This window comes from Amblyomma americanum, chromosome 4, assembly GCF_052857255.1.
Source record: "Amblyomma americanum isolate KBUSLIRL-KWMA chromosome 4, ASM5285725v1, whole genome shotgun sequence".
Taxonomy (NCBI): Eukaryota; Metazoa; Arthropoda; class Arachnida; order Ixodida; family Ixodidae; genus Amblyomma; species Amblyomma americanum.
In genome coordinates, this window is record NC_135500.1 from 170709659 (window position 1) to 170733101 (window position 23443).

Sequence of the window (23443 nt, forward strand, 5' to 3'; positions counted from 1 at the left end):
TGAACTCCGGGAGGGGCTAACGGGGCGTAATACGGTTTCATGCGGGACACGTGGACGACTTCAGACTTGGGCGGGCGAGAAGACCGGACAACTCCTTGCGGGTACACTTCATAGTTCACATCGCTGAGTTGACGTAGCACCTCGTAGGGGCCGAAGTAGCGACCGCGCACACGTATAGGGCTCCATACCCAGACGTGCTCGCCGGGTTGGTAAATCACCTCCCTGTGGCGGAGGTTGTAACGCCGGGCGTCAGTTGCCTGCCGGTGGCGAATGCGTTGTCGAGCAAGGTGGCGAGCGGCTTCTGCATCGCGAACGAATTGGTCAGCGCCTGGGACAGACGAGGGGGTACAATCCGGGAGCAGCATGGCGTCAAGCACGGTCAGGGCATCTCGGCCATACACCAAACGGAAAGGGGGTGAAGCGCGTCGTTTCTTGGAGGGCGGTGTTGTACGCAAACGTGATGTAGGGAAGTATTTCGTCCCAGTTGCGATGGTCAGCGTCGACATACATAGACATCATATCTGTGATGGTCTTGTTCAGCCTCTCAGTAAGTCCATTCGTTTGAGGATGGTAAGCAGTCGTTTTTCTATGACTGGTGCCACTAAGACGGAGGACCTCGTGTGTAAGAGCCGACGTAAACGCGGTTCCCCGGTCAGTTAATACAACCACGGGGGCGCCGTGGCGAAGCACGATGTGGTGAACAAAGAACTGTGCAATTTCAGCCGCGGTGCCACGGGGAAGATTCTTGGTTTCACAATAGCGGCTTAGGTAGTCCGTGGCGACAACAGTATACCGGTTTCCCATGGAGGACACCGGGAATGGGCCCAGTAAGTCCATGCCAACTTGTTGGAATGGGATTTGCGGTGGATCAATTGGCTTCAGAAGGCCGGCCGGTTTTGTCGGTGGTACCTTACGTCGTTGACACTCACGGCAGGTTCGAACGTAGCGTTGGACGACCGCAGCAAGCCGTGGCCAGTAGTACTTGTGGCAGAGGCGTCCCAATGTTCTGAAAAAACCGAGGTGTCCAGAAGAAAGGTCGTCGTGGCATGCAGCGAGAACTTCCTTACGAAGCACGGTTGGGACAACGAGGAGATACGCAGTGTCGGTCGGACCGTAGTTTTTCTTGTAGAAGACTCCATCTATTAAGCAAAACGACGAAAGTCCGCGCGAGAAGAGTCTGGGCGGAGACGGAGCGGTTCCTTCGAGGTACTCGATTAGAGGCAGCAGTTCGCAGTCGGCCCTCTGGTGGTGGGCAAGTTCGGATGTAGTGACAGCGCCGAGGAAAGCAGAATCGTCGTCGGACTCATCTGGTGGGCACGGAAGAGGAGCTCGGGAGAGACAGTCTGCATCGCTATGTTGCCGACCCGACTTATACACGATGGTGACGTCGAACTCTTGCAACCGACGGCTCCACCGTGCAAGTCGCCCAGATGGATCTTTGAGGTTCGCAAGCCAGCACAAGGAGTGATGATCGCTGACGACTCGAAACGGGCGGCCGTACAGGTATGGACGAAATTTTGTGATTGCCCACACAACAGCGAGACACTCCTTTTCCGTTGTGGAATAATTCACTTCGGAACGGGACAAAGTGCGACTTGCGTATGCGATCACGCGTTCCACACCGTCTTGCCACTGCACAATCACCGCACCGAGGCCCACATTGTTGGCATCTGTGTGCAGTTCCGTGTCGGCCTGCTCGTCGAAGTGGGCAAGGATAGGCGTAGATTGGAGGCGGGCCTTAAGCTCTATGAAAGCTTTTTCCTGATCTTGGCCCCAGAAAAAGGGTTCGGAGTCTTTTGTCAGGCGAGTCAGCGGCTCTGCGAGCTTGGAGAAGTTTTGAACGAACCTCCGATAATAGGCGCAAAGCCCCAGGAAACGCCGCAAGCTTCGTTTATCTGTTGGCTGGGGAAATGCAGCAACGGCGGCGGTCTTTTCTGGGTCGGGGCTAACGCCCTGAGCGCTCACAATGTGGCCAAGAAACTTGAGCTCCCGAAATGCGAAGTGGCACTTTTCAGGCTTGAGAGACAGACCCGCAGAACGAATTGCTTCGAAGACGGCACGCAAACGTTTCAGGTGCTCCCCGAACGTGTCGGAGAAAATCACGACGTCGTCGAGATAGACAAGGCAGGACTGCCACTTCAGGTCAGTTAGTACGGTGTCCATCATACGTTGGAACGTCGCAGGGGCTGAACACAAGCCGAAAGGAAGCACCTTAAATTCGTACAGTCCGTCAGGAGTAACGAAGGCGGTCTTTTCTCGGTCACGTTCGTCGACCTCGATTTGCCAATAACCGCTACGAAGGTCGAGTGACGAAAAGTAGGTAGCATGGCGAAGGCGGTCTAATGAGTCATCAATGCGCGGCAGTGGATATACATCTTTATTGGTAACGTTATTGAGACGTCTATAATCTACACAGAACCGTAGGCTGCCGTCCTTCTTTGCGACGAGAACAACAGGTGACGCCCAGGGGCTCGTCGATGGTTGTATGACGTCGTCGTGGAGCATTTCGGCAACTTGGCGGCGGATAGCATCGCGCTCCTTCGACGAAACAAGATAAGGACGCTGACATAGCGGTCTCTGGTCACTGTCGACGATAATACGGTGCTTAGTTATTGGCGTCTGGCGAACCTTGGATGTTGATGCAAAACAGTCGCGGAAAGAGTCAATAAGGCTTTCCACGCGGCGTTTCTGATTGGTCAGAAGGTCAGGGTTCACGTCGGTCCTAATGGCTGTTGCAGTGTCCTGTTCAGCTATTTCGGGGGCCGTTGTTGATAAGGCACATTGGCCGGCATGCTCGCCAAGTTCTTCAAAATGGGCAATCACCGTGTTTTTCGTCAAATGTTGGGGTTCACAACTAAAGTTGGTCACTAAGAGCGTGGTACGCGCGTGAACAAGGTCGACAAGGGCGCGAGCAACGCAAACTTGCCGAGACTGTAGCAGCGACATATTCGCTTCGGCAATGCCCCGAGTACCGGAGCTGGTATCACACTGGACTGTGACAAACTTGCTTGCTCTCGGCGGTATCGTTGTGTGGTCATCAGAGATGCGTAATGGTGCTCTGTGCGGCTCGGGGTCGGTATCAACGGCTCGCTGTGTCGAAAACGATACCAATTGCTCGTGCAGGTTGATGACCGCCCCATACTCTTTAAGGAAGTCCATGCCGAGAATCAGTTCTTTAGAGCACTCTCGTAGCACGGCGAAGGAGCCAGTGAAAGTTGCACCGCGGATCTTTATACGGCTGGTGCAGACGCCAACGGGCGTTACCACATGGCAACCAGCTGTGCGTATCTGCGGCCCATGCCAAGGTGTTAGAACCTTTCTGAGGGTTGCGGCTAGGTTACTACTCATGACAGAAAAGTCGGCTCCGGTATCGACGAGTGCAGATACGTCATAGCCATCGGCGGCAACAAGAATTTCGGCGGCGGAAACAATTGTTTGACAATTTGTCGGCGAGGTTTTTGGTGCCGTCGTCGATGGGGTCGTCGCTGAGGTCGTCGGTGAGGTCGGCGGTGGGATCGTCTTTAAGGTCGGCGGGTGGGGTCGTCGCATAAAATCGTCGGATGGAGGCTGTTCACTGTCTGCGGCAGCGGCGGTCCTACCCCCAGAGGACGCCGTCTTCAGTTTTCCCGGCGGGGAGACGTGCCTCTGAATTGGCCAGATGATGGTGCATGACTGGGTGGAGGAACTCGTCTTGGAGACGTCGACCTAGACTGGCGTCTTGGAGGCGTTGAGGGCAGCACATTATCGGCCAGGTATTGCTCAATGTCTCGCGGTCTCTCACCATAGCGCGGTCGAGGTGCGCTCGGTGGAAATCCTCTTAATCCCATCCGCCGGTAGGGGCAGTTGCGGAGGATATGACCGGGCTCCCCGCAGCGGTAGCATAGTGGCCGGTTGTTGGGTGTGCGCCACACGTCAGCTTTTCGAACAGGGCGCGGGTCACGCAGCTCGGCGGAGGGAAAGTATCCCTGCGTTTGTTCGGCAGCAGGGCGGAACGCATGTGGAACTGGCGCAGGTCTCCGCAGAGCTTCACTGTAGCTCATGATGTACGGCTCCGGCTGCGGTGTCCGTAGGGCTTCGTTGTAGCTGCTGGCGTACGGCTCCGGCTGTGGTGCCGGTGGTGGCTGGACTGCTCGCCGAATTTCCTCGCGGACGGCATCGGCTACAGCTGCAACACTGGCAGGTGGAGCATCTAAGCGGAGGTTGCGCAGTTCTTCGCGAACTACACTCCGCACAAGCTCCCGAAGAGCCTCGTCCCCGGCGACTGGCAGGGACGCACAATAGTTGCTGGCCGCAACACTTCCCGGACGACCGTACTGCGCACTGCGTTCCTGTAAGGAACGTTCCATGCCTGTGGCTTCTTTAGCGAAGTCAGCGACGGTTCTTGGTGGGTCGCGTATGAGGCCAGCGAAGAGCTGCTCCTTCACACCACGCATGAGGTGGCGCACCTTGGTAGCCTCTGGCATGGCAGGGTCAGCCCGATTAAAAAGACGTGCCATGTCTTCAATAAACATAGCGACGCTTTCGTTCGCCTGCTGTGACCTGGTGCGAAGGGCGAGTTCGGCATTTTCCTTGCGTGCGTTTGTGCTGAAGGTAGCCAGCAACTGACGGCGGAACGCTTCCCAGTTCGTAAAGGATGCCTCATGGTTCTCGAACCATGTCTTCGCAGAGTCTTGGAACGAGAAATAGACGTTTCGTAGTTTTCGGTCGTCGTCCCACTGGTTAAAAGTGGCCACACGGTCAAAGCTGGACAACCAGTCCTCGACGTCCTCAAACCGATCGCCGTGGAAGGATGGTGGTGAGCGAGGGGTGAGAACTACAACGGGCGGGACAGTGCCGGAAGGCTGGCCTGTCTGACTGCCTGTAGTAGACGTCATGGTACGCACCGGCCTCGTCAGTGGCTGACACTCAGGTTGCAGGCCTCGCAGGCGGCGGCTCGCTTTGTGGACGGGTGTTGTGTCCAAGCGTCGCTGATCAGCGTCAGAGTTGCCCTCGGGGTGAGCGTTCATGGAACGATACCCAGCGACTCCACCAAAATGTCGCCGACAAACGTAGGGCGGCACGTAAAAAGGGGCTTTTTTTTAATCCGAAGGCCAGAAACCCAGCAGCGCGCGTTCGAACGGGAACGTCCTCTTCTTCGCTCCCACACGAGCCCAGTAATGCCGCTCGGCCGCATGGCGGCGCTCGCAGAATGTGAGCAGTGTGGCAGTATGCATTGATAAGCACTAGACATGGAGCTCCAGGAAGATCTCCACGTAACGGGAATTCTATGCGCATTTTTATGCACCATATGGAGTACATTGTAACGCGAATAGAATAGGTGTTACTTAAGCAAATATATGCATTTTTGTAGACATACACTGGCGTAGCTGCGGTGCGCGTTGTTGTTCATGGCACAATAAAATAAAGCAGGAAATCGATCACAGACTCATGGCGACATCAAGAGCTCGTTTATCTTTATTTACAGCTGCACGCTGCAGGAATATTGTACCATGAAGTAGACCGAGGAAGTCGATGAAGGCCACTGCATGATAGATTTGAATAAATCCACCAAAATAGACAATAGCGATGGCGGACAGGCCCCTAGACCAGCATGAGACATGAAATACTGCAAATCATGCCAAAATTAGTTGCTGCATACGAAACGGAAGAAACAATCAGTCACTCTGGATGCTGTTTGGGCGATAGAGTCAATATGTGCTTCGCACTCCTTGAGCAAACCTAGGAAGGATCTTTCCCGTATGTTTCTTTATTTTCTATTCTCTTTATTAGGTCTGTTGCATGAATATATCTGCTTCTTATACCATTAACCGGTCTGTACACTTGCGAGAGCTCTGTTGTACAAAATTAAAAATGACGAAATACCTTACGAGCACAGCTTCGGACGGTGACACCCGCTCCTAACGTGCCGTCATCTTTAGTCATTTTTTTTTGTCTATATTGGTGCGGAATGTGAAGCGACTGCAGAAGCTGTCAATTTTCTCAACTGAACGCGTACTCCACTTGTATAAGTAGATGTCTGTAATATGCAACAGCTAACTACTTTTATGTTACTTTATCAGCAGAAACCAGCGCGCAGATAGCGGCGCAGCACATTAGAAGAGGCACTAAAGAAAGCGTAAGTGATGTCGTGACAGGAAATTCCTGCGGCGGTCGTTTCTCGGCAGTCTGAAGAAGCGCAACCAAAACCATAGTCGAAACGTGAGGGCCTGAGTCTTCGAAGGCTTACGTAACTCGATTACGATGGAAGAGTTTGGAACGCTGGGAAGGGCATTCGCATGCCTGTGGTTGCAGCACGCACTTTCCTTAACACGGCCCCGGACAAAAGCTTCTTAACGCTTTTTATGTATGCCAACGTATGTATTCCCAGCTCAGTATAACCAAGTTATGGTGCGAGAGCACTACTACACGGGGTCACACTCAACCAAGCCTCTTGTGGCTTGTATGACCTTGAGAGCGCAGAAATAAAATAAATATTGCCGCGACTGGGTTTATGACCCGCGGCGGCGTGAACAAGTGAACTTCGCTGGCCACTTTGCGAGATCACTATGCTGCCGCTCCAGTCGATGACGCCTCGTGTTAAACTCAACACGCTCTTTGCGCTGTGCATTGCACGTCGTCGTCTTCGTTAACTAATACTACTATCGAACTAATATCGCTCACAGACGTGCCGACGACCCAGCAAAACATAACCATGAACCGACCAGGCTAAACACACGCTTTCTCACGTCTCCTGGCTTTGACTACGTTAATACCCTACCACTTTTTCTAAAAGTTGAGGTGTCCTAGACGATTAAAACAAACTGCATAATTTTGAGAGCCGCGTGGCCTTGTCACCTGCTTTTTTTTGTTATGAAAAAATTTGTAATTAATAAATAGTAATTAGATTTTTTTAATGTGTGCTTCGTGAAAAGCGTCAATTCGGAAATTGTAGATTGTTTTGAAAAAGTGCAGAATGAAATCTTCAGGTTGGCGTGCTATACCGTGGCACAAGGACTAGTTACAAAAACCGGGCAATACAGGTTTTCTGTAAACATGAAATGTCTACAGCAAGCTGCTAATTACCTACTTTTTTTTTTGCCTGCTTAGAAAGAAAGCCCACGAAATGAGAAAATTGCAGCTTGGCTGCTGTGTTACTTCAGTGCTACAGGACGCGCTCTCTGAGAGCGAAATCCGCTCTACTCCGGAACACTGTCCCCGACGCGGCTATGCGTTCGCAGTGGCCGCAAGATGTGCGCCAGCAACAGCTAACCCGTTGGCAGGCTTCCTTTTCAGGCCGGCAAAATAATTACAACTTCCGTACTGACACTTTTTTCCGAAGCCACTATTCGAGTATGCGAGATGGCTGAGTAAAAATCCAAGAAAAGAGCGAGCTGAGGGACTGACGGAGACGAATCTGCAGCGCCCCCACCCCGATAAAATCAATTCCCAATTCCACTAGGACCATATGAGCGCAGCTAGTAGTGGGGCTAGTTATGCACCCCCAGCGCTTCAAAGCCTTTGAAGGTAACAGAAACGCTCGTCGTCACTCCCCACCGCAGCCAACAAGTTAGGACTTCCGCGGATGGGGCCACAACAGTCCCGCTACATGGCTTACGAGCGACTACCTTCCCTCCATTATTCCTAGCAGTGGCCGGCGTCGATAACACAATACTAATTGGTTATTAGGAACACCCTGGAGTTTTTGGTTGCAACATATACGTGGCCGATGGCGGTGACGTCATTTAGCGGGGCGGAAATCCCTGCTCATGCTGTTCCTGTAAAAGAGAACGCGTAGACGAGTCAAGCGTGACGTATACGGCGGGCCGGCAGCGAGTATACAGGTACGGCGCGTGTGACCTCCTCGCACGGGTTCTTCAGCGGCGCCATCGGCAGCGAGGCCTGGGCCGTTGTTGCGGCGGGGTCGGCGGGAGGAGGGCTCCCGTGATAATCGGGCCGCCTACTGGACACGCTGGCCCTAATTGTTGTTCGGGGCGAACCGAAGCCGATCCTCCACCGGGGACGAGCAAGGGTCATCGGCGTGCCCGGGCCACCCCGTAGGGCACTGCCCCTCCGGCGCCGCCGCCACCCATGCGAGTGAGCGGCTGCAGTGCCGTGGAGCGCCTTCCTCGCGGGCACAGTCAGGAGGGCTCCGGTGGAGGGCCCATCAAGGCGTTTAACGACACATACCCGCCGTTACCGCAGCACCGGGAGCGTAGTATAGTTGCATGCTGCCTAAACCGACTCAAACCACCCGAACGGTCACGCACTGGCCAGCAGAAAAAGACAAGTCGGTGCTGCGACCCGTGGGCTAATATTAGCGAACGACAGCTGATAGCGCACTTAACAGGTAGAGTACGAGGTCAAGCGTCTGTCGAACGGCGAGGGGATGGAGGGGCAACAAATATGCCAGAATTAGTGGAAGCGGCGGCGTTTGCTGTGTTTGACTAATGGCAGAAGCGAAGAGAGCAGGACATAATAGCGTACGGAACACACCGGGAAGAGACCTGCAGGAAGAGGTCAGAAGGCTTAAGAACCTAATGGCAAAGAGGCACGAGCTTAGTACTACGGTGCTGCAAGAGATCTATTGCTGCTGTGAAAACGGTCGCAAAAAGCATTAAAGAAAAGCGTCGTTCTTACTCCCAGTATCTCCACGTTTATTCAAAGGTGTTCCATTCAATAGTCATATCCTTTTATAGATCGCCGTGTTGTGCTTCTTTGTATTGTACTGAGAGATTGCTTCTCGAAATGCTTCTTCATAAAATCTTCGAAACCTGCCGCATCATCTACCATGCCCCTCAACGCGGTTAGCGTGAAGCTATAGCTATATTATTTCGGGCATTGCCACAGACGCGGCTTGGCCTTGAGCCGACCATAAAATGCCATCCCCTTTGTATTACTGTAAGTCAATTTACATTCACAAAGGTGTGATGTGTGACACAGAGGCTAGTTTCACCAAAAACGAAGCTCATATTAGTTAGAAAAGGCCACGAAATGATATGCGCGTATCGCTGCAACCGGTCGTTTCAAAAACATACTGCGCTGATTCGCTGCGAATCACTGAGGCTAAGCCACATCGCTATTTCCCTCGAAATGATGATCACCGTATCATTATCGCTATTGGCGTCATGATCTAGAATCGAATGCGGGCAAAGCAAGTTCTGTATTTAAATCAACTTTTGTCAGCGACCGAAGCATCTTTTTCTGCTGAAGCATCAACATAGCCACACTGCAGCGGTGGCCTAGTGATTTGAGCATCCGCCTCGCGTACGGGATTTGCGGGTGTTCGATCCCCAGCGCCGCCAGGTACACACCAGCGACACAATGGGTAAAAGCTTCCCCTGGCTTGGCGCCCGCCTTCTTTGGAGTGATGCACTTAGGAAATGGGTCTTTGACCCCACCGTGACTAGACGAAAGCACTCTGTTCCATGGTGTTCTTTGTTCAAAGCTGCCTTGGCGCCATAAATTTTACCATCATCATCAACAACGACAAACCCACAAAGAGCCGAGAATCGGTTTTCACGAAGAACAAAAATTGGATGAAGCTGTCTCGAGCATCCCTTTAAAACTGTTCGCTCAGCGTGTGCTGACTTATGCGTAAAACGTGCACTGCATACCCACACATGCATCTGGGCAAGCATTACTGGCTCGAACGCGCGTACAAGCAAGCGCAGAAATTAAAGGAGCCAAAGGTGTAACCTTACAGGAAGCTTTCTTTCTCGATCTGTTTTGGATTCTTGAGTGGAAAGGCAGTCGATCGTTCTTAGAACACTTGGCGTGATACCCTCTGAGATCCACTATGAGCAAACGTTAGCGCAAAATAAGACACATTCATAAGAAAGGTGGACAAGACAACGCGCTTGTCTTGTCTACCTTTCATGTGAATGTGTCTTATTTTGCGCTAACGTTTGTACATAGAACTAGGCACCAACTAGTCCAGCAGCAAGTGTTATTTGAGTACCTGTCCACTATGAGCTATGGCAGCGGAAGCTATTGAGCATGCTTGTCGCACTAAAGACACTTATTCGGGCTGTGATCCAGCACTCGGGTGCATGTCGCATGGTAACCAGGAGGAAACCTTTTCCGGATGGCTCAGCTTACTCAGACTTTGATTTGTACACAGTCGTATGACAGGGTCGCTATAGTATGGTATATGGCCAGTAAACCTCACTACTTTTGCCTGGTCTACTGGGAAATTTTGCAAATGCTCACTCTTCCTCGCGACTGATTCCCCAAGCACACATGCACAGCTATGGGAAGCTTGGCGACTTAACAACGGTACAATGCGGCATCGCCTTCACAGATTTTAGAAAAAGGCCTATTCACGTACCAGGCGCAGTGTCTCGCTTAGCGCATTATAAACAGAATATATAAAGGAGGGAGCTTTACTTTCATGTGACCGATTATCGATAGACCGTCTGCTCCTGTGCTGAGCGTGTAATAAGCGTTTGCGATTTGGGGGATTAGGAAACGACCGCGTCAGTTCGTGAAATGTTGAAGCGATTAAGAACATGTTCAGTTATTTTTGTAGGTGCTAACTTTGCTCTCTGCCTCTTCGCACTTGTGCATTTTGCCTCTTCGTCTAAACCAGTGGTATTCATTTGTCTTGAAGACAGCAAGGGACAAGGCCCGAGTAACTTATCCGTGTCCTTGCGATCGCTAGACCGTTGCTGCTTGTGCCATTAAAGGATAGGAAAAAAATGAACATAGGACTTTCAAGTAAGAGATCGAGTAAGTTCATAGCCTGGGGCGATGGCTGAGGTCGTTTGCATAAATGAGTCGCGTAGTTACCGACACAGCAGAACAAGAGAGCAAGAAAGAAGTACCTCTTGGGGGCAGCGCGCGTTTTAATTACAAAATCGGTGGGACGCGACCAAGGTAACGAAGTCGTTATAAGTATTACTGTCCGCGCTTTTCATGGAGTATTTTTTAAATTGTTTTCCGCGTATCATACCAACGCTATCAGTGGCCCCCTGGTATTTATGGGCACAGTACGTAAGGACAGAGCGCATTAATTCTTACTGACAGTCTTCCGGGCCGGCTTTAGCTGCTGCTGTTGGCAGCGTTGGGTGAGCCACGAGGCACGGCCTGCGAGTTGTGCCGCTTCGGCTAATTGCAACGTATGGAGAACGGGCGCGATAAAATGTCGTCTTTACGGCCCAACTAGTGGACCACTGCCTCCGGTGGGAGGTACCGAGAATTATCTCTTACGGTGGTGTACACACTGCGCTGCTGCGGAAGGCGCGCGCAGTGCGTGTTGTTTGCCGTGAAAGCCGGAGCTTGGGACGACGGTGTTATGGCTAACCGGAATCAGGCCACTGCAGCAGCGACTAATATGTGCTAGCTTTGCTCAAGATCAGTCAATTAAAACGCGTTCGTTTTATTTGCATGGTTGTATAGCGATCATGGTTGTTGTGCTGCGTTGAAGAATTCGAAAAAAGAAAAGAAAACGCGATCTTTGAGCTTGGGGCGAGAAAAAAAGTTGAAGAGTTGCCTGATTATTTTCGCGCACATTTTACACTTTATTTAACAGTATAAAACATTTTAAATGCTTTTCTTTAGTTTAAATAAGCGCTAGCTGAAAGTAACAGCAGTGATCACTAAATTTTTTGGCGACACGATGGAGTACATAAAATATACAAACAGAGACAAGTGCACCGGTTTTTAAAAAAAAAAATCTTTAAAACTTCTAAATACCCGTGGTAATTGAAATGAAAGAGGTGCCGACACAAAACTTCGAACCCAAACAAACGATATGATGTGTTGCATGGATGTAAAGAGATGTCCTTTATAGTGAGATACAATTAAAAAAAAGCAGCAGTTGTTAACATTGGGCTGCATTCCCCGGCGTCCTGTATTACTCAGCCAGCCAGTCATAACAGTACACGAAATCACTTTTTTAATGTTTGACTTTATTAAACAAGCGAGATGTCAAAATCCTAGAGCTTAGAATTTGATTCTTGTGATTAGCTTCTTGTTTAGGCAACAATTGAAACAAGTTTTAACGACGGACTACTTTTTGCCGTGAAGTAATTGTGTGTGGTGGTCCTGAATGGGTGCAGAGCTTCACTGCATACTTGCGCTGTATCCGACTGTAGCAAGTATGAGTCGCCGGCGTTGAGTGGAACGTAATTTATCCTAATTTCGAATGTTGTCCGAGGAGCCGCTCGGCATTTCCACCATCATCGAGTGGCATCAAGGTGCACTTTCCCCAATTACTGCAACGTCACCAAACCCAGTGGTTGTTCACAGGAACAGTCAGTGCTTGCCCGTGACGCCGACGTCAACAGGAACGTGGGAATCCATGGGCTGGCCGGTCGACCGTGACGTCAGGTGAACTTCTGCGCTGATGCCGACCAAGACCGAACCAGCCGGTACAAAATCGCTTGTAATAGGTTATTAACGCTGCAAACTGGTGTTTTGAGCTCATTTTTGTGATTGCTAGGCCTGTAGGCCTTTTTCAAGGCAAAAGAAAAAAATACCGAGAAACTTTGTGTCTGCACCCCTCTAACAAGCATTCATTTTGCTCTTGTTTGTGTTTCTCTCTTAAGTCCCGCCTGTCTTGAGCAAAACATTTATTTCAATAGTCCTTCACAATGGAGTCTGTAGTACACTGTGCAACCTTAGCATGTTGAAACGAATCAACAAAATATTTTTTTTTAAGAACGTCCAAACCAAGCTTGCGCGAAACCGCCGTGGGGTTTCTGTGATCTCTTCTTGCGCACTTTGTGTTTTATACTTCGAGAAAATCAATTTTGAAGTCTTGAAAAACACTCCAGCATCAGACAAGGCCTTATATGAAAGTTAGATTTAAGCTACTGAGTTGTTTCCGTAGCTCTGGCTATCTGACCATCGTAAAAGGGCTAAGCTGGCAACAATGGCGAACGATTTACCTTTCATGGGACAGTGGGGCCACTTCTTTGCAGAAGCCATTAGAGAATCTCTGCCTTGGCAGCAATTAATAGTCCCATTGTTATTATCAATAAATTTGTAAAATGGACTGTAGAGCGTAATTCACGTCAATGTCTTCCGTTTGAACGAAGCGTTTCACCATTGCCTGCCATTTCACAGCTGCAGTAAAGCATTTCGTGCTCAGCCAAGGCTGTGTCAAAGTTGTTTAGGATAAGCTGCAGTGCGAAGTTCAGAGGAAAAACAAACAGCGGATGTCGCTGGAAGTTACAACGCTGCTGAATTACCTATGAGGCTCAAGGGGTGATGCGGGGCTGAAGGGTTAAATTGTGAACCGCTGCGCCAATTTTTGTGAAATTTTCAGGAATGCTGTATCCTCATGTCATTAGAACGTAAGCAAAAATTTAATATTGTATATACAAATTACACACAAAATATATAAAAGAAGCCACGTATTCATACATGACATTCTTTTTGCGAGGAGCAATATAAGATTATACTGGGAATGTACGAAATATATACATAAATTCAAAGCATAAAAAGTAGGACACACATACATACGCATGCATGTACTAACTAAACGTAAAATAAATTATATACAGGTGCAACACAAGACGGAAAACTGTCAGAGGTACAAGTCAAAGGGAAAAATTATCCTTTAGTTCTTTGCGCGAGAAATTACTAACACTTATTTAGTGTGAATGAAAGAGTGTGGCTTAACTGTGGCTTGTGATTGGTGCGCACACGAGCAATGATCCAGGGGTGATTACTGCGGGTAACAGCAGCATGTTCACGAGATGACAATGAAGATATATGTCTCAACAAAAGGTTAAACCCCTTTTAAGATAACAAAGATTACTCTAATAGGCGATGTTCATAAAAACCATCAATTCGGATAATATTGTTAAGAAAGCTATTGGCTGTCGTCATGCCGCGATCGATGTTTGCTATGTAGCGCACAATTTTCTTGTGAAGGACACTGATTTTGTTTATATCTGTTTTTGTTATGATAACCCAGACAACGCTGCAGTATTTTAAGGGAAGGGAAATTAAGCTATAATATATTTGGAGCTTCTAGCTTTTGCAGGCAGTGTAGCATTCGGCAGAGAAATACCGGGGCAGCAACAACAGAAATATTTTTGCATATATAACTATAATGGGCTTTAAACTTCAAACCTATGCTATGCTGAAATTTAAACCTAGAATTTGGTGCTCCTCGACGAGTTCATTAGGTTGACTCAAATAACAAACTGTAGTACGGCCTGTTAAGGCGTGAGCCTTTCTTGGCTCATGAGCGGAAATTGTAGACGGAAGCTTGTGGACGGAAGTTGTCCGCACGGACTGTAAGTCATAAGTTGTATGGTAAATAAAACAAAACGTAACAGTTGGTTAAGCAACGGTTCTTAAGCAAATATATGAAATGAAATAAAAGACCAGAAATTAATAAAAACAAAAAGTAAAAGAACTAAAAACTAAAATACAAACAAATATAAACGAATAAAATATAACAAAAGACAACAAAATAAAAGAAAAATAACGAAATACAGAAAATAAAACAAAACTAAAAATAAAGGGAGAAAGAGAGCACAGGGAAAGTCTTTCGCCTTTGCGCTCATAAAAAACTTAAGAGCAATCCTGTAATTTTTAATATAATTTCTCGCTGGAAATAATATCGCTTTAGTTTTGGTTGTATTGACATTAATGAGATTACAGTGCTACAATGCGCAGAATTTAACAAGTATTTGATTACATTTTAAAAAAAGAGAGTTTGGGTAGCTGTTGGTATAAAGGAAGCTACTGTCATCAGCGTAAATGAAAAATTGAACTGCTTGGCTGTGGTTCCGACTAAGTCATTAATATGTATTCTAAAATGGGCAGGGCTTAATATACTTCCCTCCGGTAGACCGAAACTATAGAAAACAAGGAAGATTGTTGGCTATCTAGGGATACGTATTGTCTCCCATTATCACTCATTATTCAAGCAGCATTAAAGGTTCTCCAGGAATGCCGTATGAGCGTAGCCTGCCAGGAAGAATTTTACGGTTCAGAACATCGAAAGACTTACTGAGTTCAATGAAAGCACCGAGTGTAAATAGATTGCTGTAAATGTTTTTAAACCGTATCTTCTTTCAAGGCCAGTTATTCTGATTCGGTTGCTCTACCTTTACGAAATCCAACTGCACGACGCTAAGGAAGCGGGTTTGTCTTTCTTTTTTTTTTCCAAGAAAATATTTTATGCCCTAATGAGTTTTTCAAGTGCAGTCAAAGCACCAGATCTGAATCCAAATCGGCCGTTGAAGCACGCTCTTCGGCTTGTGGCGCAAGATAACTTGCTCCGGATCGCCGATTGGAGTCTTCGCCGCTGCCGTCTGAAGCAGTGGACCATGAATATCTCCTTCTGTCGCGGCAATACTGGCATTTCCGCCAATGGTGCAGTGGACAGGAACCGCTGAAGGCCGTAGCCCCTAAAGGCAGTGGATATAACGTCACTTTCTTGAAGCACGTGCGAAGCGTTGTACCGGTGGCAGGCTTGGCTTGCAGCTTCGCATGTAGGCTACCTGCATTGAAGGCGCAGAAAAGCGCTCAGCGGTTCCCAGCTAAGTCATCGACGCTGCCGAGTCACTGGCTCAAACGACGCCACGCCACCTTTGTCGCTCGGCTTCGGCCGAAGCAATTGCGTAGAGCGTATAGGAAGCTGTGGTGCCGCGTCGCTTATCAAGACCCTGAGCTGATGTCTTGATAACAGAGCGGAGCAACACCCAAGTTCATCCAAGAAAACATTTGCCTGGATTCCCAGACAAAGAAACCTGACTGTTCGGTCAGAAGAGAACGTCAGCTTCAGACGTTTTCTGCTGAGGCAAGTCGCGCTCACTGGTGGCAGAATTAGCCACTAGAGAACGAATGTAGAATGCGCAGCAGACAGTCTCCAGGTGGGCCGTGGTGGAACACTACGGTGGTACATCTATCAGATTTGGTCCGTGCCTTTGAGTCCTGTGAAAGCAGCCTAGGGACTTGAGGCTGCGCCCGTTCAATATATATAATTCGCTCGCCTTCGACCGGCCATTGCGTCTTTTGTAACGCCTCACGAAAACCGCCCGACTGCAACCCCGAAGGTCAAGCACGCAGCAAATAGCTGCGGCGGAGCCGTCTGCGTGATTGTGCTGCGGGTCAAGCGTCGGGGTATGTCCCCAGATGAGAGTAGAGGGATTTTTGGGCTAATCCAGTGTTTGTTTTGAAAGTGGTCCTTTTCAAGCGAAAGAAAGTTCATCTTACATTGTCAAGGTATGTCGTGTCTACACCCTGAACACGAACACACCTATATGTGACTAAAAAAGGCGTAAGCTGTCCTCTAGAGCACTCCCTTTTGTGGAAAGGAGTGCAGTAGAAGACAGTTTGCTTTCTTTTTACTCCTTTTTGTTGAGAGTGTATTGCGTGCATGAATGAGTCGTTGTTGAGGAAATTTGTACCTGACCACGCTGTTAACAAGTTAACGCGATAGCGTTAAAAAGGCCCCGTTTTCCAGAAAATCTGGTGCCGGCGTTGTCGGCGTCGTGAGCGAAAGATCACGAGCATGACTCTGGCAGGTGGTGCCCAGAGAGCAACCCAGGAGTCAGGTGGGCCACTATGTCACGCGACCTTGAGGTGTCGTCACAACATGCCCACCGGATAGTGAGGTGGCCCGACTCTCCGTCTTCCCAGGCCTGCGTGCCGGGGGCGGGGAGGGAGGCGCCTTTCTTCCGGTGGAAATAAAAGTTGTTTCAATCAATCAATCAATCAATCAATCAATCAATCAATCAATCAATCAATCAATCAATCAAACTGGATAGTGAGGAAACTGCCCACCGGGGCGGCAGGTGGCAGTTGAATTAATGATTGGTCGCTCGGGAAGAGCAACCCTGGTCGCACAAGGCCCACCGATGGGAGCACCTGCCCTGCGATGCATGCCATCTCAGGGCAATTTCGCATCACTTAACCGCTGCACCACTGCGCCAGGAAGGGTATGAGTGCTTCCAGAGATCTATCTATGAACGTCAAGTCGAGAATGACCTTCTGCATATATGGGAATTAACCCATTACGCTACTGCGTCGTAACCTAAGGCGGAGCTTGAGTCCCATCCAATTTTTTTTTGTCCTATAACGTTCACGTTGCGTACCTTTATATCAATTAACTTCATAGAGGAATATTTTAGGAACGAATGTGATACTTGTTGTCCGAGGATACCATGTTTAAAGAGATGAAGACGGAATCTTTGCAGAGTACAGCAACATAGGCAAGGCTTTCTGTGCGAGCTGAAGAGCGATTGAGTAAGGGCAAGGAAGGGTAGGGAAAAGAAAGAGAACGCACTAAAACTCTATCCATGCTTAAAAGCCTTGTGCAAGCGCGTGGTTAATGTGCCGGAATGCTTGACGCTGTTTCTCTTTAGGTGGTTTTGGGTCCATGTTGCAGGGAAATTTTGCATTCGCTGACCTGCAAAATTGTGTTTAACAAATGTATATCATGTATCTCTGCCTGTTACTTTATCTACGTCACCGATAAATCATTTGCTTTGGTAGGCTTCGAACGCTCGCGGGAGATGTCACGCTTGCCTCGTGGTACTACTGCCACTTTTCTAACTCGCGTCTACGTCTTCTGGACACTGACTTACTGCTTGGTTTTTCAAATGGCCTTCGGCGACGTGAAACGTCTTTGCTGCATCGACTCTGGCGTGACGTGCTCAGAGACAATAGCTATTCTGTGCACTAGACCACCTTAATTCTTTCCCACTGACGACGATAAAAACCTTAAGACGGTAGTCGCAGTGATCGTCAGCTGTGAACGCTTGTCCGGCTCTGCACCGCTTCCATAAGTTGTGACTTCTCAACTGACACGTCCTTGCGTGACATCCTTCATAGTTAACTCACCCTTCTCTTCCCCTTTATCTCTTTATACCCGCTCATCCATTTCCTTCATGTAGGTTATCATCATCATCGCCGTCATCATCAGCCTGACTACGCCTACTGCAGGGCAAGGGCCTCTCCTGTGTCTCTCCAATTAACCACATCCTTTGCCAGCTGCGGCCACCGTATTCCCGCAAACTTCGTAACTTCTTCGCATGCAGGCTATATTCGGATACAAATCAAGAGCGAAGCGTCAAATGCCCCTCAAAGGAGCCCCTCCAGCCAATGGCGTCGGCCGTTTCTCGTTACCCTGCTAGCGTGACACTGCAGGGAGTGGCAGATGAAAGAGGATAGTCCCCTCCTTCCATGGTCGAGGACAGTTCCCTTCCTGCATTGTCGCGCCGCTACCTGCATTGTCACGCGAGCAGGGTCACGAGAAACGGCCGACGCCATTGGCTGGAATGGGGTCCTTTGACTAGGAAAAGCTACTGCATTCTTGAGTTGTATCCGACTGTAGCAAGTCAGAACCTAGTTTGTTTCGCTTCCCTAATTTGCTACTTTGCAGCGTACTTTGCTGTTTGGGTTGGTAATACAGGAAACCGGTTCAAGGGAGCAGTGCAAGTGCGAATTTTTCTGTGTAAAATCCTACTGGACCCGATGCTATACACGCCTACGCCAGTTCCTCTCTACAGTGCTAGAGCGCAGTAATGTTGGGTCCATTGCCCATATAGGAAGAAAAGACCCCTGTCGCTTGATACGTCACCGCCGACTTATCGGCACCTGTAGATCTCAACCGCCCAGCTCGAAAAGCAGTGCTGTTAAGCCGTTGCCTGAGTTCGCCTGGGTTCCCTCCGAATCGAGTGAGGCTCGCTGTAGGATACCGCGGAGGCTGTAGGATACCGCTCCTTGCTTTTCACCGCAGCTCGCTGCCGCGACGGCAGCGTTTCGGCGTTGGAAGAAGCCCGCGGCTCGCTCGTCGTCGGCGCCGTTATTTCGGTGCCAGTGCCGTACGCGTGTGCGAGAGCCGCGGCTGCAGCACTGAACTGCCTGCGCCTTCCCAGCCGACAGGGGCGCCCTCTCTTCACCGGCCGCGGAACCATCGGCGAGCGTCGATCTGTCGCGCCTATTTGTCGCGTGGAGCGCGTCGCCCGCTGAGGATACTTCTATTCTTTTTTTATTGCTTTCGAACGGAGGAGTCACCACCAGCTTGCTAGTGCGAGAGGGGGCGCTTAGGCACATTGCGCACTTTTACGTCCGTACAGCCCGTAGGCATATATATATCGTTTTTGACGAGTTGACAGACTTCGCTGACCGCATTCGATAACTAGAGTGAGAGCCGACTTTTTGAACTTTTTTTTTTAGTTGCCGAGTTATTTACGCCCTTGAGTCGAGAAGAGTAGCGCGTTCGAGTAAAGCGCTCCAGTCATTTGGCTTCGGTGAGGCCCGCCGCTGAAGACAAGTAAGTAAAGAAAAAGCGAACGAGCGTCTAGCTGCGCCGCTCGCTCTGGGAAAACTGGAAGGCGTGACCGCCTGACGGGTCCGCCGCAGCGCGCTTGACGCCGGCGCTGCAGCTGACAGACAGACGCCCTGCTCGCGCCCGCCGGGACATCTCTGTCTCGCGTCCCGGCGATGTAGTTAGTTGAATGAAATCTCAGGTGTCAGACCGCGCGCGTGTGTAGTAGGTCCGGCAGTGTGAATTAAAACGTGTCTCGAGCTGTGCACTGTTATAAGACGGCGAGAAAAAAGAAAGTCGGTCATTCTCGGGTGCCTAGAGGAGTCTTAGTGTTGCAACGCCCCAACTCTCGTGGCCTCCTCAACACTGACAAACGGCGTGGCATTATCGACGGGATCTGAGTTTTGGGCAACTGCTGCTGGAGTGAGAATCCAAGTAAACGGGGGCGTTCCCTTCTCTGTGGGCTGCTGTTTCGTCTCCCCGTGCCACTGCGCTGAGAAGCCTGAGGTGGAGGAGGACAGGCATCGACGAGCAAGGAGGTGTGCTCTCGGTTTTCCTCGTTTGTTCGCCGCTCGTCGCTGGAATGCCTGCTTCGTCCGTCCAAGTCGCAACAGTGCGGTGACGCGCCCAGCGCGTGGTGGGAAAAGTGTGCCGCGGTCAGCGCTGCCTGTTGGAGTGGAGTGTTGGCAGGGGAAAACGTTGGCGCCGGACCCGGACTGGCCGCTCGTGGAGGAGGGGTGTCCCCGTCAGCAGGCACGCCGTTTGTTCTCTCCCTGCGAAGGCCGGGTGGCGGCGCCGGCGCGGATTGCGTAAGTAGTCTCTCCGCCGAGCAACTCTTCCCGCCTTTTCTTTCTACTGTTCTCTTGTGGTCTCTGTTTTCGCGCGTTCGCGTCTCGAGGCGGAGGCGTTGGGTGGCGGCTGCTCCCGGCGTGTTTGCCCGTGCGGGGCCCGGGCTTTCGCGCGCGTCGACACCTGACGCAGGGGCCTTGGCGCATGATTACCGTGAAGCAGATCTGTAATGATCTATTAAGTCCGATGTGAGTTTGGGGGTGACACGGCGCTCATAATTTCCCACTTTCTATTTTTCTCAGTTGGCTTTTTCTTTGCATTTATACTCGTTTGGTCTGTTCAGCGGCGCTGTTATATTTGCTTTTAATTGGCCTATGACCGCTACAGCTTGGCTGGAGTTTTTCTACAATTTTATTTGTCTCTTTTCTATTCCCTCATAGCGCGTTAAACGCCGCATTTCGCAATCATTTCTTTCTCTTTCAAGGTTAATCTGCAAGTTGAGGCATCTCCTGCCTATTTTCTTTTATTTTACATCAAGCTTCAGGGAGAAAAATTACTGAGCTTCAGTGATAATTCATAGAGACGACAAATTGGCGATTAGCCGCACTCTTTTCTCCCCAGACTTGTGCAAAACCGGTAGATTGCTGATGTTTTTGCGCCTGCTGGGCTCAGAATTGACTGTTACGCAACGATCAGCTCTTTAGGAACGGGATTAGCTCCACCGAGGATGTTTAAAGTGTACGAATTTAAAATGCACTAAGAGGCGGGAGGGAGGGGGGGGGGGGGAAATGTCCACGCGCAGTTCACAAAAGACAAGTGGCGCTGTCAGAAAGTTCTCATTATTCTGTTTGTCCTTCTCTTACATCTCGTATTTTTTTCTTGTCCTGTCCTGTGGATTTGATCAACAAGGAATATTTGTTTTAGAACGAAAGCTCTACTTTACAACCACAGCTGCAAAAGCCGATTCATCGCCGAGCATTGACCTTGACCTTGAATATATAAATAAATAAATAAGTACTGCAGCGACTGGGATTGGAATCCCCAGGGGCGCGAAGAGATCACCTTTTCTGGCCACTTCAGGAGAGCAATATGCTATCGCCGCGGCCGATCTCGCCTTATGCTGTTGTTGTTGTCTCTGAAGCGATGGCACATACCCACGGTGGGGGATTAAACTGAAACACAATGTCGCGCTGTGCACTGCACATCGTCGTCTTCATCAGCTTTCATCTGCGGCCCGAACAGATCAGTTCAGCTAAACCTCGATCAGAGCTTAACTGAACTGAATTGAATTGAATTGCCTTTATTTCCATAAACATACAATTTATGGGGGATTTAAGGAAAAAGTTGCTCACGGCAACTTGGCGGGCCTTAAACCCAGTCTGTTGGCAGCAGCAGCAGCAGCAGCAGCAGCAGCAGCAGCAGGCACATGCACTGATTCGGAATTGACAGAAACAACACATAAACAAAAGCTATAACAAAAAAAACATGTTGGCTTACACGTTATGCCACAAAACGGAAATGCAATGTAAGAAAAAAAAAACGCAATCCACAGTGTACACCGGAACAACGAAAGCAGTGATCGAAACCATTTATCAAGTTAACATCTTGAGGAAAGAAGAAAAAAACATGATAAAGGCTTATATCAGAAGGAGATTTACAACGACAGCAGCCTACATCAGAAGCAGTGACAAAAAAGCAAGAAAGCAAAAAGGCATGCTCAAAAATCACAGAAATACTCACATGAACGCGAGATAAGACAAGAAGTGGCATCTATGTTGTGAGTGAGCTTAACAGGCGTAATAAGCGATGGTGTAACGTTTGAAGAGCATAGTTAGCGCGAGGATGCGGCACATACCAGCGTTCAGGTGACAGTATGTTGTTTTCTGTTTTGTTTCCAACTGAGTTAAGGACACGATGTATAACTGTCTTTGTTTTTCGTCTTTCGTATTGTAATAGTTCGCCAGGCGTGCCCACGGCCCAGCAAAGCAAAACCGTGAGCCAACCTGGCTAAACAAATGCTTTCGCACGACTACTCCGTTTAGCTATGTTAAAACCCTACCATTTTTTTTCCTCATTGCGTTTGCCTTATTTTACCACTTTATTCGATCCCACGTCAGATTTCTCATATATAAAAAATTCCTCACAGCCATTCTGTCCGAGCCGCGCCGAGCGTGCGTTCTGCCTGGCAAAAGAATGAGGCAAATTGCATCTCTTGGCATGCTTATATTTTCGCCCTCTTTTTTATGCGCTCTCAACTTTCGTCCAAATGTGCACCCGACCTTGAATGGCCTTAGCAATCGTTTCTTGTCTCGCATGCAAAACTCGCAGTGAATTTTAATTCGGCGTCGTTTTATCGGCACTCAGGAAAGCTTAAAAAGTGACCGAACCACCCGTGTACGCGTACACGGCCCGCTCTCCAGGAGAATACAAAATCGCCGCCAGCGGTGTTTATTGTCAATCCCTCATAATGCCATTGCGCTCGTTCAAGGTCGAATGGTTCCCACTGGAGGCCTCATCTACATTCCTCCTCTGTGGCGTTCTGCAGGCTTGTTCCCTCTGTTGTTGCCCCCAGAATTTGCTCGGCCGTAAACTAAGATTGGAGCCGAGACGGTCATTATTCCATCGAAGCAAGAACAGACGGCCTTCACAGTGCAACGAAGCTATATCCTCGACACGGGATCTCTTCGGGATGAAAACCAAGAAACTGTTTTTGAAAATGCCAGCTCAAGCTTTTAGATATGCAAAGAACGCTTAGAATGAAAAGCGTGGTCTTGCAGTGTGCTAGAACAGGTGTAACAGAAGAGCTGAAGTTCACTTGCTCGTTTGTTTGTCTTGCTTTTTTGTTGTTGGTGTTGTTGTTGACCCAGGGGGTCTAGGTAAATCCGGCGTCCTTCTTAGCTTACATTTCACTTTGGGGCGTTACACCCCGAAATTTACAATTTAGGTTGTTTTTTTTTTGCGCCAAAAAAAGAGAGCTCGCGGCCATTAAGCAAAGAGAAGAAAGCAAAAGCTTTTCTGTAAAGCAAAAGCTATTCAGAGCATTCACTCACAGAGCAGAGTGTTGTCTTGTTGTGACGGTAAAGGAGCACAGCAGTAATAAAATTTGCCTTCAATTTCTGGCTACGAAGAGTCGAAATCAGCGCGTCGTGTGGATGGACAAGTAACTGGCACTAGGAGCTGGTAGTGAAATGCCGCGAAGGGCTGTCGGTGAAGATGTTGCAGCTCTGCTCACTCAAGTCTATAGCAAAGCAGCAAACAAGGGCTGAAGTACCAAATTTAGTGGCGACAACCATGCATGAGCACTCTCCTTTTTCATTCGGTGCCTTTCCCGGGCTGATGGCGTGGTATTTATTTTTAATTATAATTCATTTACAAATACTGCTGTCTCAGTGCGAGACATTGCAGGAGGGGTTACATAGAAAAAATAATGGAAATCAC

The 23443-nt window shown here is 49.2% G+C and overlaps 1 protein-coding gene across 9 annotated transcripts in view; it reads left to right on the top strand.

Annotated features, from left to right (window-relative positions):
- Positions 1–23443, top strand: part of LOC144128648 (uncharacterized) — a 714737-nt gene that overhangs the window by 221693 nt on the left and 469601 nt on the right. The window contains exon 1 of one of the 9 annotated variants that reach the window (XM_077662207.1): positions 19337–20025. The exons of 7 other annotated variants lie outside the window; for them this stretch is intronic. The gene's annotated coding sequence lies outside the window, so the exon portion shown is untranslated. Of the gene's footprint in view, positions 1–19336; positions 20026–23443 lie in introns of those variants that run through there. One more of the 9 variants, XM_077662212.1, reaches the window with a different exon arrangement.